At 38.1% G+C, this 15,936-nt stretch overlaps 1 long non-coding RNA gene across 7 annotated transcripts in view; it reads left to right on the top strand.

The window, feature by feature from the left end:
- The window catches only part of LOC145683448 (uncharacterized), a 1,457,912-nt gene that overhangs the window by 397,877 nt on the left and 1,044,099 nt on the right, over positions 1-15,936 (top strand). The window contains exon 3 of one of the 7 annotated variants that reach the window (XR_014131100.1): positions 5,686-5,818. The exons of the other annotated variants lie outside the window; for them this stretch is intronic. This is a non-coding gene — a long non-coding RNA (uncharacterized LOC145683448). The remainder of the gene's footprint in view (positions 1-5,685; positions 5,819-15,936) is intronic. 7 annotated transcript variants of the gene reach the window in all.

The following is a 15,936-nucleotide window of genomic DNA, read 5'->3' as shown; positions in this document are numbered from 1 at the left end:
TCTTTATGCAGGCCCGTAGCCAGGGAGGAACTAGAGCGGGCAATGCCCGCTCTAAATTTTTTTTGCCCGCTCTAAAATATTTTTTTCCGCTCTAAAAAGGACGTTGTCCAGAAGTTTCAAATTGTTTCAGAAAATCCCAAATAGGAAAATCTTGTGATTTTATTTACTAAACAAAATTGAGCTTAGTGCGCAGTTACTACTACTAACAAATGAAATTGAACGTGGCGTATATTTCAACGAAAAACAACAGTTATTCTTATTGCTAGATACACTCAATAATCTGCCACGTATTACTTTTCCTCATTCCAAGAGTTTGAAGAATCACAACAACGACAAGAATTTGCCTTGGACAAGATGCCCTTCCAAAGAATACCCATATGAAAATTGACCCGAAAACAGGCTATGTTACATGAATGTGAGTGCCTGGCTTGTGCATGTGTAACATTGCAGGTAAAAAACATTTGTTTTGCCGACTTGACAGTACATGTCCCACGTGCGCCTGTAATTAACGTGTAAAACATGCAACATGTCCATGATCCTTACAGTGCAATTAAAACGCATGTCTCATATACGAAACTGGTACCGAAACTGTGATGTCTGGAGGAAACGTACATGCGCCTCTAGAATAGACAGATACAAAAAAATCGGTGGGGAATTCGTAAGTTTTGTTTATTGTAAAAGCGGCAACAATGCTGTTTTTCAATTGATTTGAGTCTTTGCGGGGAGCACCCACGAAAATAAATCAATGATTATAAAATGTTTCTAAATAGCAGTTTGCATCGGCTCACTTTGTGTTTTCTGAGTGGCTCCGAACCATTTGTTTCACGATTTGTTTACAAATATACGGAATGAAGAGAACGTTAATTCCTTACATGCACTCAGAGAAAAAAATCAAGACGGCAGCAGAATACCGAACCTATTATTTTAAAAAGATTTTGTCACACACCATTATAATTGCGCCCAATAATAAGTAGCAGAGTGCTTAGCGAATTTCCAGAAGGAAACAAAAACAGTAGAAGATGAACTACAGGTAAATGTACCTCGCCAGACGTTTCCAATTACTCTACTGACTATTATAACGCCATAAATATGAAGCAGGCATCCATCAAGTCATTTTTTGGTGCAAAAGTTATCGAAAATGAAACTAATTCTGTATCAACATGTGTAGAAGGCCAAGAAGAAACTAAATGTCAAACATCTGATTTCCACCATGTTGGTGTTCATTTCCATCATGTATCAGACCTTGGCAATACAAAACCCGCTCAGCCGCATCTTGCAAATTGTCCGGGTTCCAGCATTTCTGGTTCAATTCGACGATTTCGTCCAATATGGTACAAAACGTGGGATTGGCTCGAGTATTCTGTTATGTTAGATGCTGCCTTTTGCTTCCCATGCCGGAAATATCCGTCAGGAAACAGTAATCCCTCATTTGTGCAGAATGGTTTCAGAGACTGGAAGCTTGCAACCGAGAAAAATAAGGGATTTTCTCGTCACGCCGATTCTGAAACTCATAGGCATGCTGTGGCTTGCTACTTGAAGCAACGGAAACGTCAGGACTCGGGCGAAACGGTCGTGGAGAAGGTGTGTAGTGATATAATTATGAATAATAGGTACTATGTGAAAAGTGCTATGGAAGTTATTCAATTCTTGGCTGTGAATCAGTTGTCGTTTAGGGGAGATTCTGGATGTGAGCAACTTGAAAAACAATCAAGTGGTTTGTTCTTAAATTTGTTTGAATTTAGTATTCGTAAAGATCCGAAATTAGCAGAAATTGTCAAAACTATCCCTGCCAATACAACATACACTAGTCCGGATATTCAGAATGAGATAATTCTTTTCATGGGAGAATCTGTTAAGAGGAAAATAGTAAATGAAGCAAACGAAAATACATTTTGTTCTTACTTGCAAATGAAGCCAGAAACAAGCAACGAATCCAAGATTTGTTTGTCGCAATTAGGTACCTTATGAATTTTAAAGTGCAAGAAAGATACGTAGCTATACTGAAGTTGGACAAACAAGACGCTGCCAGCATTAAGAACGCCATTTTAGATTGTTTAAGAAAAGTAGAATTCAAAACTGACACGACAATAGCAGAGTGCTACGATGGAGCACCTGACATGAGTGGACAGAAAAATTGAGTGCAAGCTCTTTTGTCTGAGGTATTGAAGAGGAACATTTTATTTGTTCACTGTTTCAATCATCAATTACATTTTGTTATTTGTAGAGCCATTGACACAATTCCTGAACTGAAAGAGTTATTTGATATTTGTCAACAACTATATTACTTTTTTCAGACAAGGATGCGTTGCAGCAGATTACGCAGGAAGGAGTTTGAAGCGATTGTTGGAACAACGTTGGACTGAACATCTTGACACAGTGACTGTAATTAATGTCGACAGGTTTCACATATTAAGTGCACTGATGGCAATTCAGACTTCCCGTGAAGAACACGCCTCAATGAAAGTTGAAGCTACCGGTTTACTACATTAGATCTCCACTAAAACTTTCTGTTTCCTTACTGAGCTCATGTTCAGGGTTCTTGGATATCTAAAACCGACAAACACACTGCTACAAAGAAGAGATTTGGACATTGATGCCGCTGTGAAGTTAATAGGATCGGTAACGGAACAGCTCAGGTCTTGCCGGCAAGAAGAAGGAATATTTGAAAATATCCTTCACGATGCAATGAAGGCATATGCCTTAAACACTTCGATTCAGCAACCATTGAAACGCAAATGCACACTCCCCAGTCGCTTAGCTGATACGGTTGTTGATTTGGAAGGCATAAATTTGGAGAAGGGAAAGGAAGACCAGAAGAAGCTGAAAAGATTATTCTGCGAAGTTCTCGATATCTCCGTCGAAGAAATTCGGAGCAGATTCAGTGAGACAGGGACAGCTGTGATTGGTGCCATTCACCACTTACTGAGCGAGAAAAGAAGTGAAGAAAATTTGAATCTTTGTGTGATGTTGTAAAGTACAAAGACCTGCAAAGTGCTTCAGAATTTGAAGCAGGAAATAGATCTAGCAAATCGACTGATCAACAAGACATCATCTATGGAAGAGCTCCCAAGACAAATTGGAAAATATGGCGAGGCTTTTCCGGGCCTAAAGATGCTTACAGAAGCTGCTCTAATTATTCCGTCTTCTACGTCCCCACGGTCGAAAACTGCTTCTCACACCAGACAGCTCTCCTTCGACTCAACGTCTGTCTACGGGACACGAAAGAAAATCGGACCTCTTCTCCTGGTTTACAACAAAGATTTTTTCTGGTGCACTAGATCTAGACCAGCTTGTAATTGAATTTGCGAAGTGCTCACGTAAACTCCTTTTGATGTAATTACTTACATAAGGACTGTAAAAAATATTTATTTTACTTATGTCAGGGTTGTTTCTTAATTTTTATACATAAAAATATTCCATAATCTACTTGTAATAAAAGTATTGTAGTTCCAAAATACTATATTTAGATAACAGTTAATAAATGTTCCTAAAATAAATTATTATTTTTTACTTTTAGTACTAATCGGTAGTGTATTAAAATATATATTGAATTATATATCATCATTTTAACAAAAAAATGTTAATGATGATATTTGATAGTCGTGGATTTGGTACTGTAATATTTATCACAATAATAAAGTGTTTCAACTTTCTTATAGATTCCATAAATAATAAATAAATATATAAATGAACATAAACATTGACAACGACAAGCGCCTCATTATATATATATATATATATATATATATATATATATATATATATATATATATATATATATATATATATATATATATATATTAGATAGAGAAAGAGTTTTGTGTTCCTTGAGGTCCCTACCATTGCCCCCTCAGTATTCATCATTGCCCGTCCTAAGCAATCAGGCTGGCTACGGGCCTGTCTTGATGGGAAAATTAAGGAAAATATGTTATTGAAATTTCCCCCATAAAACGTCTACAATACGGCGCAGTGTGTGCCTAAAACCAGGCACACGTCTATCCGACAATTGTACTCCTTACACACCTTTCCGGGCAACGCTAGGTTGTATATTGTTTGCTAGTGATGCTAGGGCTTCAAGTTAAAATTTTCTTCAGGAATGCTCAAAAATTCCCTTTCGAAGATAAAATTTCCCTAATTTTCATTCACTTATATATAGGGTATTTCAAAACAACACCGACAGCGTTTGGGAGGTGCTTCCTGACACCAAGATAAGACAAAAAGTATAGACCAACATGTGTGCACAAATGCTTCCTTTCGGAGTTATAGGCATCCGAAAATGTGGGAAAAAAATGAATTTGAAAGGTCAGCTCCAAAACTATGGCACCTACCGTAGTCGGGTCAAGACTTCACTTAGGAACTAATGTGTGCCCTATCCCAAAAAAAAAAAATAAAAATCAATTTTTCAGAATCCTACGGTACTCACGCAACACTTTTTATTGAGGGAGTTTGGCTACGAGCATATAATTTGAAGTATTCACCAACTACCTCTGTTGTGCACCCAGGTTGGTCCATACTTTTTGCCTTATCTTGATGTCAGGAAGCACCTCCCAAACGATATCGGTGTTGTTTTGAAACACCGTATATATATACGAGGGCTATCCAGAAAGTAGATTACGTTTTGGAATAAAAAATCAACAAAGTATAGGAAACAAATTTTATTATATACAGATGAAAGCCACACACAAATACTACTTTTCGACATAGTCACCATTCAAATTAAGGCATTTATCGTAGCGATGTACGAGCTTGGAAATTCCTTCGTCGAAAAATTCGGCCGCCTGCGACTTCAACCACTTCGTTACCTCTTCTTGCAGCTGTTCGTCGTCATCAAAACGCTGCATAGCCAGCCACTTGTGGAAAACTCAAAGAAAGTTCCGTTATTGTGAACTTTCGATTTTCACGGACTTTAACATCGACTTTTTCGACAAGTTCGGCAGTCACTTTGCTGGGTCTCCCACTTCGATCTTCGTCGTGAACATTGGTTCGGCCATTTTTAAATCTTATGACCCACTGTGGCACTCCACCTTCAGTGATAATGTTGTCCCCATACACTTCACACAGCTGCCGATAGATTTCTATCGGTTTACAGTTTTTTGCTGTCAGAAACCTTATTACTGCACGCACCTCGCAGCTCGCGGGATTTTCAATTAACGCAGACATTTCAAACCGTCACAGTATCTTAACGGAGCACAGCACGAACCTCTCACTAGCACGGCTAGATGCCGACTGAGCTGCGCAACGCTCTGACCCCAAGATGGCCGCGCTAGCCCCGCCCCTAGCGGACACAGACGAAAACGTAATCTACTTTCTGGATAGCCCTCGTATATATATATATATATATATATATATATATATATATATATATATATAATTGTTTAAAGAGAGCATTATTGTCTATCTATGGCTTATTATACCTAGGTACTGTGCTAATATATACACAACATACAATAAAAGCAGATGGACATTTGCACCGGAATAATTGTAAGGGAGTTTGAGCTCTCTAGAGACTAATGATAAGGCCCAGGAATTGATTGAATATTATTGCTTAGATCCTATATATAATAAAGGTGACAATTGTGAGCCATAATAATATTATTTTTAAATGCCACGTGATTAAATATGATCTTTCTTCGTCATTTCGAATTTCACGAATCACGGATAACGTTAAGGTATTATTTCTATTAGATTAGGGAGACCAAATCATTCTCGGAGAAAACGGGACTCAGCGAACCGACCATCACACAACTAATACGAGAAGCTACCGCTACAACTTCACTGATATGGCATCAACAACTACACTATTCAGACAGTGACGATGGTAAGTGGTGCGAGAAGGATATGATTTTCATAACTCTTCGTAAGTTAAGCTAGTTAGTTGGTAATTCACATAATTGGCAACAGGTACAGCGCAACTCAACTGCAGACGGATCTCAGTAATCAAACTGCATAGCATCATAGCCTCCTGAGATCCAAGCCTAAACCAGTCGTTTAAATGTAAAAGTATTGATACAAATTCCCCAAAACCTGATTGCTGTGGGACTATGGAGGTTAGAGAAAGCTAAATTGTATTAATTTATCATGTATTTCGTTTAATCGGGAGAAATGTCTAAAAATTATAGAATTTTATAAAAGCTATTTAAAAACTGAATTCCGGGACTTCTGAGAGTTTCGAAATAATTTTTCGAGACACAGTATATTATGATGAAAAACTTTCACAATTCTGGTTTCCCAGGACGTTTGGTCACCTTATATTAGATTCTAATATTACTGGAAGTAGTTATTGTTACTGATACAAGGAAACCGGACAGTTGACTTAATATATGCAATATACTTCAGTTGGCACTTGAAGTATACATGTATAGTAGTGGAATGCAATACAAGGAAGTGTATATGCTACAAATTAGCTCATGGTATATGTATATTACATTAACAAAATAACATTTCAAGCTACGCTATTTTATGTATATGTAACGTTCTTAGTTTATGAAAACGTGCACTACACCACAACATGGATTCTGTCTTTGACATAGAACATACATACAATTTAAACTCGATTTAATCACCATAGAAGACCGAACCTTTTATATAGGAAATGCATTTCAGCTTTAATGGCTGCCAAAGTCCTCACAACACACCGAGTTTTGTGATGGAAAATGTAGACATTGAAAGGGAATAACGTCATTTGCTGCGTACATTAGCGATGCTGTTTCTACATTGAAACTGCAGCATACTGTATTCATTTCTGTAAACGAGAAAGCGTTTTACAATGTATCGCTCATTATACGTACTCATAAGCTCAATAAGAACGCAAACATAAAAGGTATTGTCGTTTCTGACTACAAAACTCTGTTCTATAAAATATCTTCAGAAAGACAAAATATTGAAATATTTAAAATAGTTATGAATATTACTAATATGATAAAATGGAATACAATATACTGTTTTTCTACTGACCAGTCAAACATTATGACCAATTACCTACCTAATATTTTGTATGTTCATCTTTGGCTTGCAGGGTAGCGGCAATGCGGTTTCATACGGAAACAATGAGGCCTCGGTAGGTGACTCGAGACATGCCGCACCACGAGTCAATTAACTCCTGTAAATTCCGCGGAGGGGGTGATATACTCCGATCTAAGGTACAATAACATGCGAAAAGTGTTCAATTGGGTTAAGACCAGATCAGTTTGGAGGTCATTGCACCAATTGAATTCACCACCGTGCCACTTGAACCATTGCAGCACAACGTTGGCCTTGTGACAGGGAGCGTTGTCTCGCTGAAAGATACGATTGTCAGCTGAGAATACGGCCTATATAGATGGGTGTACATGATCAGTGGTGTCTTGCCAATAGCTTGGGTCCTTTATGGTGTCCTCCATACGCATATCGAACCTGTGGATAAGGTTCTCATAAAGTAGCCATCACCGGTATGTCGTCGTCCTACTGTGCACGTCTCGAACAGTTGCTTTCCTGGAAGATGAAAAAATGAAATGAAATCTTTAAGTTTTACGTCCCACGGTTATGCCGGTTAGGCTAAAGGAGACGGTGATTATGAGAGATGAGTGAAATGGTGGAATGAAGAAAGTGGGAGGAAACGGGAGAACCCCGAGAAAACCCACGAGCACGGTGTTTGTCCACCACAAAGTTCACTTGGCGGAGGCTGGGATCGAACCCGGGACCCCAAGCACCGGAGGTGAACGCTCTACCACTGAGCCACCGCGCCTCCTATTCCTGGAAGATGAAAGATTCTTACCCAGCCATCGATGCGAGGAAGGTATTATTATGATTCATTTAATTATTAACTTTGTGCGATTGATTGGCACGTGCCTATTCCAGGCGTAATTGACGATATCGTGGAATAGGCACGTGCCAATCAATGGCACAAAGTTAATAATTAAATGAATCATAATAATAAATTAACTTTGTGCCATTGATTGGCACGTGCCTATTCCAGGCGTAATCGACGATATCGTGCGGTTAACATTGGTACATGTGTGGGATGTCGGCTGCGGAGACCCATGTTATTGTACGGTGAAATGTGTACTCAGGCACACTTGTGCTTTGTCCTCTTTTAAAGTATGTTAAAGCCTGCTGTTAATTGTGCCACAGTTTGTGTCCCATCCTGTTGTACTAACTTCGACAGCATATCACTACTACGTTCAACATCTAAAATAACATTTAACATCTCTGTCTTGTGGTTTGATACTGGTTTCACCGTCCTTTTCCCACCTCTAGAAGTCACTAACTTCGGCAGCTCTCAACATCTGACAAGTTGCATTGTTTACATGATGCTCGCTGCCAGCCGTCTGGCCATCACAATTTTGCTCCAATCAAACTTTGATATATCGCCGGTCTTCTCCATTATACACAGAAACATTACACTGAATGATCGAGTGATATCCTTTTCACAGTCTGGCGAGCGGTTCGGCTGTTTCCCATGCCTCTTAGGCCAGTCTAGTGACTTCATTCTAAAAATAGCGGATCGTCATAATGTTTTGGCTGGTAAGCGTATATTGAGAATTGCGAAGTTAGGCATATACTTCGTTAATTTCTCTTGAGTTTAAATTTTCACAAGGAACTTAAAGCAATGTATCACGAAAATCGTATATATAGCGTAGAGTATGTAACACTGCTGTTCGTACAAATCACTCCTACTAGGAAGACATGCGCGAACCCTAATCTTGAATTTATTCTACAGATTTATTCTACAGATTTGTTACGTGACTATATACTTGGGTAAAATTGATTATAGTGTCAGAATATTACAACATTTCTGATCTTGATAAATAAATATTGCGGAAAGTCTTCACATGCTACAATCAGAGTTTCTGTACGTCGTGACATCGAATCAAACAGGCATTGCATGTGCCTTGAGGAATCGACTTCCATGTTGATTTTGTGCGGGTCTACAAGACATTGATAATATTGTAAGATCGTAACAAATTAGGTGTCGATTGAAGATTTGCCATACGTACTCGATAGGCGCCCGTGCAGGCCAGGGAAGTAGCAGTATTCGTAGCTCCTCCAAGAAAGCTTCTACTCCGGGATACATGTGACTCGGCATAGACCTGCTGAAATATGATATCCGGACTTACTGAAGGAAGGGTATGACCTACACCTCTAGATCATCCCTGATTTAGCAGTCACTGGACATGCAGATACCTTCGTATCGATATGTCCCGTACGCGCACCAATTTAGCGGTCCAAGAAGCCCCTTTGCCGAGGCTACGTCCGGACACATTTATTTATCTTTCGCCCTTTGACCGCAAAGGGTCATAAAGACGTCTAACTTCCAAGTTGCGAGTGGATTTTCCTCCATTTAGTCCCTTTATTTTTTGACCGATTTCAACCTCAAATAGCTGATTCACTTAAAAATGCTCAATGGAAGTAGACCCTGTTTTATTTAAAATTCCCATTTTACGAAAGACAAATACACACAGACAGATACATACATAAACGCATGTCGTGTTGAATGATATGAGCTCGCTTACATTTGTTTCAATACGTGGAGGCATGGTTGCTCATTGCTAGTTCGCTTACCTCTGGTGTGTGGAGCTCCTAGTTCGATCCCTGGTCAAGTAAGTTTATGTTGGACAACATCGTGTCCGTGGGTTTTTCGGGTACTCCCGTTTCCTCCCACATTCTCATTCCACCGATTCTTCAATCATCATTCAGTTGTCTTAATCATTGTCTTCCTTAGTCTGTAGGACATAATCGTAGGACATTAAAGTAAAATACCTTTTATTTTTATGTTGTTTCAATATATTTTATTGGAAAAACAGAAATATATGAAAAATAGTGTAATTTTAAATAAAGAATATGTCTTTAAAATTTCATACAAATACACCATACAGTTCAACGGTGCATTTACCATGAAAATATTGTACTACTGATGTTAAAGCTGATCATGAAGGTGTGTTTCTAAAGTAGAAACAAGACATTTTTGTATAAAGTTGTGACTTAAAGTTTCTCGATTTTATAGGGAGTGCAGAATCGTGGCCTGACTTCATGACTAAGCAGTTGGGCGGTTAGAAAGAGGTTGATCTTATCGTATACCTGTATAATAGGGTCTACCTAATTTCAGTTCACATACAAATAAATTCATATGGTAAAGGTTTCACAAGTAAAATTAAGTTAATCATCAACACGTAAGGCATAAGTTTGATGATGTGAGAAACAATTTTCGGTATGAATTCTGGACTAATGCACATTTTTTACAGTTTTCTTCTGACAACAAATATTTATGGTAGCGAATTTTGTTTTCGATTGCGAGTTTGGTTTCAGGAAAATAGCAGAACACTGGAAACAATACTTACATTATCATAATCTTCATAGGTATTCTGCCCTTATTGGCAGGTCATTTGCCGCAGTTGAGAAGCTTCCATGCTCCACGGTCCTCCGCTAACCTCTTCGTACTCACGTATGAGCTTTCTTTTATATCGTCAATTAATTGTAGTCTCCTTCGCCCCCTTCCTCACTTCCCCGCCACCAACCCTCAAGAACTTCATTCATGATACAATTTTTTCTTAGGCAATGTCCCAACCAGTTTCTCTTCCTCTTCTTAATAATATCTAAAAATATTCTTTTCTCCCCCATCATTTCTAACACTCTCATTCGTTTCCCGCTCGACCCAACTAATTATTTCCATTCCTCTCCACACCCACATTTCGAAGGTTTCCAGTAATTTTCATCACTTTTACGTAATGTCTACTTTTCCGCCCCATACAGTACAGCACTCCACACGAAGCATTTTATGAATCTTTTTCTCAACTCTTTATTCAAGGTCCCACAAAACAGACTTTTCTTCCTCCTAAAGGCTTCTTTTGCCATTCCTATCCTTGCTTTTATTTCACGTTCGCACTTCATGTTATTACTAAGTATACTACCCAGATATCGAGAACTATTCATTGTTCTATTTTCTCCCCTCCCACTTTTATATTTGACACAGACCCTTTCGTTCCAGTCACCATGGCTTTTGTTTTTCTAACATTCATTTTCATCCCATATTCTTCAAAGCCCTTCTTCATTTTTTCTAACATTTTATTGATTTTCTTTTTAGATTGTGCAAAGCGCCATATCGTCTGCAAATCTTATACATCTAATCATTCTACCTTCTACCGAAATGCCGTAATCATCATAGAGGCTTTTTTTCACTATCTCTTCTAGATAGACATTAAATAATGTTAGCGAGAGGCAGCATACTTGTCGAACTCTCTTCCAATTGCACTCTCTTCCGTCAGTTCTTCCCCTATCCTAAACTTACTTGTTGGTTCATGTTTAAGTTTCTTATGAGTCTTCTATTCTTCCATTCGAACCCTATCTTCGTCAGAAATCCCAACAACAATTCCCAATTCACGCGGTCAAAAGCCTTTTCTAGATCTATAAATACAACACACACCTCTTCCCCCTTTTCTATAAATCTTTCCCCGATCGCCCTTAATAATCCAATTGCATCTCTTGTGCCCTTGCCTCTTCTGAACCCGAACTGCTTGTCCTCAACTTCCTCATTTGTTCTTCCATATAACCTTCTGTTCAGTGTTCGGAGCAGAATTTTAGCTGCATGAGATATCAGACTAATAGTTCTATAATCCTCACATCTCTTTGGGTTCGTTTTCTTAGCCATCGGTATCATGATGTTCTTCAGAAAGTCGTTTGGCCACTCTCCTGTTTCATACATTTCATTGTATAGTCGGAACAATTCTTTGTTTCCTTTGTCTCCCATATTTTTAATGAATTCGATTGGTATATTATTTATCCCGGTTGCCTTTCCATTCCTAATCTCGGATATAGCCTTTTCAAACTCATCCCTAAGAATACTAAATCCTTTATCATCCTCGAGACTTCATTTTCTACTTCAACATTTAGACTACACGGTCTATCCCTACTTTCATATAAGTCTTCAACGTATTCTTTCCACCTTCCTATGACCTCATTTCTGTCGCTGACTACCTTCCCATTCTTATTTTCTACTGCCATCGTAATACCCCTTTGTTTCCTCCGAAATTCCATAGATTTCACCTCATTGTACATTTCTTCATATTTCTAATCTCTTTCTAATTATTCTATGTCCTCGTATTTTCTTTTGTAAAACTCTTCCATCACTCTGTCTGTTTCTCTTCGTAATTAATTATTTAACTTTCTGTACATCATTCTGCCCTCTTCTGTATCAACCCGTTTCCACGTCTTCCTCTCCCTCATTTTCTGCAACATGTGCTCTGTAACCCATGGTTTCTTAGCAGTTTTGTGTTCGCGGTAACCTACTGCTTCTTCTGCAGCCTGATGTAGGCAACGTTTAATATGTTCCCACCGTGCGTTACTACCTGCGCCTATCCTTTCCTTGTTTGAACATTTTTCTTCGATTTTTTCAATGAAAAGATTCCTTATTTCCTCGTTTTTCAATTTTTCAGTATTCAACACTTTGTTGCCTACTTTTCTTCTGCCTACGTTTTTCAGTTGAATATCTACTTCGGACAGCACGAGATTATGATCAGAGAAAATATCAGCCCCGGGAAGGGTCTTCGCGTTCTTTCAGCTATTCCGATACCTGTACTGAATCATAACATAGTCTATCTGATATCTTCCGCTGTCTATTGGTGATTTCCATGCATATCTGAATCTCTTGTGCTGATTGAACCACGTGTTCGCAATTACTAGTGAATTCTGTCTACAAAAATTCACCAGTCCCTCTCTTCTGTCATTTCTTTCGCCTAAACGATATTTGCCTACGATACTACCTTCCTGTTTTTTTCCACAACTACATTGAAATCTCCCATTAGAATTACACATGCACCCCTCTTCTCCCTATCTGTAATTTCTTCTATTTTTTCATAATTTTCCTCTACTTCTTCAGTTGCATGCAAATGTTGTTATACTTGTGTTAGAGATTTGATAATAGAAAGAACTCGTATTGCACAATCAACTTACATAGAATTTTGGACTTGAAGAAAGTGTTTGGTAATGAGAAAAGTAACAAATTGCTCCACTTTCCGAAGGAATCAGGAATAAATTACTAAGGTGATTCAGAAAGTAATGCCTTCAAGGTGATACCTTGATTCGTGTTTGACAGATAGGACCGATACAGTTATCAGTAGAAAGCTTATAGTGTCAGCTACAAAAGGTGGCATCATCTTTCAACGATAGTCTCCATTACGGCCAACCACTTGCCAACGTGAAACAAAGTGTTTCATGGCGTCGGCGAAGAATTGTGGTGGTTGCTGGCGACACCACTGCCAAACTGCTGCTTCAACCTCCGTATCACAACTGTAGTTTTGGTCCTTAAGGTGATCCTTAAGTTTGGGGAAGAACCAAAAGTCGCAGGGCGCAAGATCCGGACTATATAGCCAGGATGAAACAAAATGTCAAGAACACTTTCTTAGCAGATAGGACAGCTTTTTTCTGCCGGAGAAAGGGACGTGTTGTGATACTCCATCGAATTCATTGTGACGCTTCTTTTCCGGCCTGTAATGGTATATCCACGACTCGTTGCCGGCGATGAATGTTCCTGGGCGCTCAATCTTTCGCATCCAGAAACTCAATGACGTCCGGTTGAAACAGCGGGCTGTCACTATTGGATACCATGGATTGCTAAATTACTCTGAAACGAGAAGAGATAGGAATGCGAAACAAGTGACATTCTATAGCTTAAACATCAGTGCATTAATGATGAACAGTTCACAATATTTGCAGTCCGGCCAAGTAGTGGGCTTGGAGGCATTACTTTCTGAATCACCCTCGCAAAACAAGCGATGAATTTAATAGAACTTATGCATAGAACAGAAATAAATAATTAAAGTAGAAGAGATAGAAAAGAGACATCAACTGAGGAAGTTAAGTAAGAATGCTTACTGCAGTCCATTTATAGAATGAAGTTTCGATAAAAGGAATCAGGGTCACACACTTATTCATGAATAGAAAATAAATTTCCTTAGATTTCGCACTATTGGCAGGTGGTGAGATAACGTAGAAGCAGTTCTAAATAAAATGCAAGAGATTCCTAACAGCAAATTCGACGTGAATATTAACAAGAGGAAAATAGAAGTTACGAGAAGCACAGGAAAAGAAACAACGAAATAAGGAAAGATTAAAATAGGAAATTATTTATTAGAAGAGGTTTCTGAATTGTTATTGAGTTGTTATAGTTGCAGACAAGATATCTTAAGCGAGGAAGGTATTTGAGGAGAAATAAGTGCTTCTAACGGAAAATATTGACACAATATGGGAGAAAATAAATTAACGTTTTAACATTGTTTAGAAACGACTTTTTAGTCATCATTACTATTGTAAAAAAACGGTTTTTTTTCTGTGAAGTTTTTTTCAATAAAAAACATCGTTCTTTTTCATGTTTTTTTCAAACGTCTGTTTTTTTTTCTGGCAACTATTATTTATTGATTTATGTTGAAGATTATTGAAATAATCAATAGAACTTGAGTCGAAGTCCTCGTAACTTACAAATCGTTTGTTTCCTTGTACCTATATGAGCAAAATCGTGTAATTATTCCTTTCGGACCCAGGTCATTTTTGGCGTTTTCCTACATTTCCAGTTAGTGACTTATTGCTCAAAAACTATTTACCCGATTAATATTGTTAAGACCTTGCTTTTTAGAAAATGAATGTGGCTATTTTTTGGTGTAAGTTACATTGCAGTGTTGCCAGCCGGTGTGAAATTACTGAAGGAAATGTAGGGATGAAAATTTACAAAAAAAATTCCTAACGAATTTCAATATTTTTTGTAGCTAGCACCACTGTTACCACATGGGCCCAAGTCACCTAAAAATTCTTTGGTGCGCTGACAAGCTACAGTGAAAACTTGAAGTCGCTGGCTCCCATTCAAAGAGGGAAAGAAAAAATTCTCTGTTTCCATACATATGAAATTTTGACACTTATTACGCCTCAGAAGCAAAAATCAACAGATATGCCGGGGCTACAGCTTCTCTAATTACGCTATTGAAACTTTTTATGGTGAGTTCTGTAGGACAAAGAGAAGGCTTTCAGATAGTGGTACATTTGTTCCAACGTAGCGAGCAATAGGGAAATAATAGAGGGGAAAGGGAAATTTGCGTAATTTTTCACCTAAAATCGGGAATTAATTGTTTTGGCTGGAAACACTGCCATCAAACAGACGTAAACTATCTGAAAGTAAACCTTGGTACCCCAAGAATATATCCTACAAGTATCATGGCGATATGTAACAAAGTAAACATGAAATTTAAAAAACAAATCGTATGCTACCCCAGAAATTCACCATTTTCTTACATTTACAGAACATGGTTTATTGTAAGTCTCAACTGTATTTCCCCTAATTATTCTATCGAAACTTTTTTGGTGCGCTGTGTAGGCTTAGGACGAGGCTTTCAGACAGTTGTACGTTTGTTCGAATGTAGCCAACAAGAGGGAAATAATAAGAGACAAAAAGGGAATTTTTCCAAAACTTCCCCCTAAAATCGGAAATTAAAATTTTCTGTAGCTGGCAACAGTGCAAGCAGACACACACAAACTATCTTAAAAGAAGCTTTGGTATCCCTATAATATATCCTACAAGTATTGTGACGATATCTAATAAAGAAAGCAGGTCATTAAAAAATATTTCATTCTACCTAAAAAAAAGTCACAGTTATCTTTCCACTTAGAGAACAAGCTCTTCTGTAGACCTCAACTGTACTTCCCCTAATTATCCTATTGAAACTTTCTTTAGTGCGTTGTGAAGGGCAAAGACAAGACTTTAAGATACTGGTACGTTTGTTCCGATGTAGCCAAGAAGAGGGATATAATAGACAAAACACGTGATTTTCCCAAAATTTTCCCCTAAAATCTGGAATTAATTTTCCGTAACTGGCAACACTGCTACCAGACAGACGAAAACTATCTTAAAATAAACACTGGTACATTACTAATATATTCTACAAGTATCATGGTGATGTTTAAGAAACAAAGATTCTA

The sequence above is a fragment of the Thermobia domestica genome, chromosome 4 (genome assembly GCF_964235325.1).
Source record: "Thermobia domestica chromosome 4, izTheDome1.hap1.1, whole genome shotgun sequence".
In the NCBI taxonomy this organism is placed as follows: domain Eukaryota; kingdom Metazoa; phylum Arthropoda; class Insecta; order Zygentoma; family Lepismatidae; genus Thermobia; species Thermobia domestica.
Note: the sequence above shows the minus strand (reverse complement) of the source record. Positions and strands in the feature narration are given on the sequence as shown.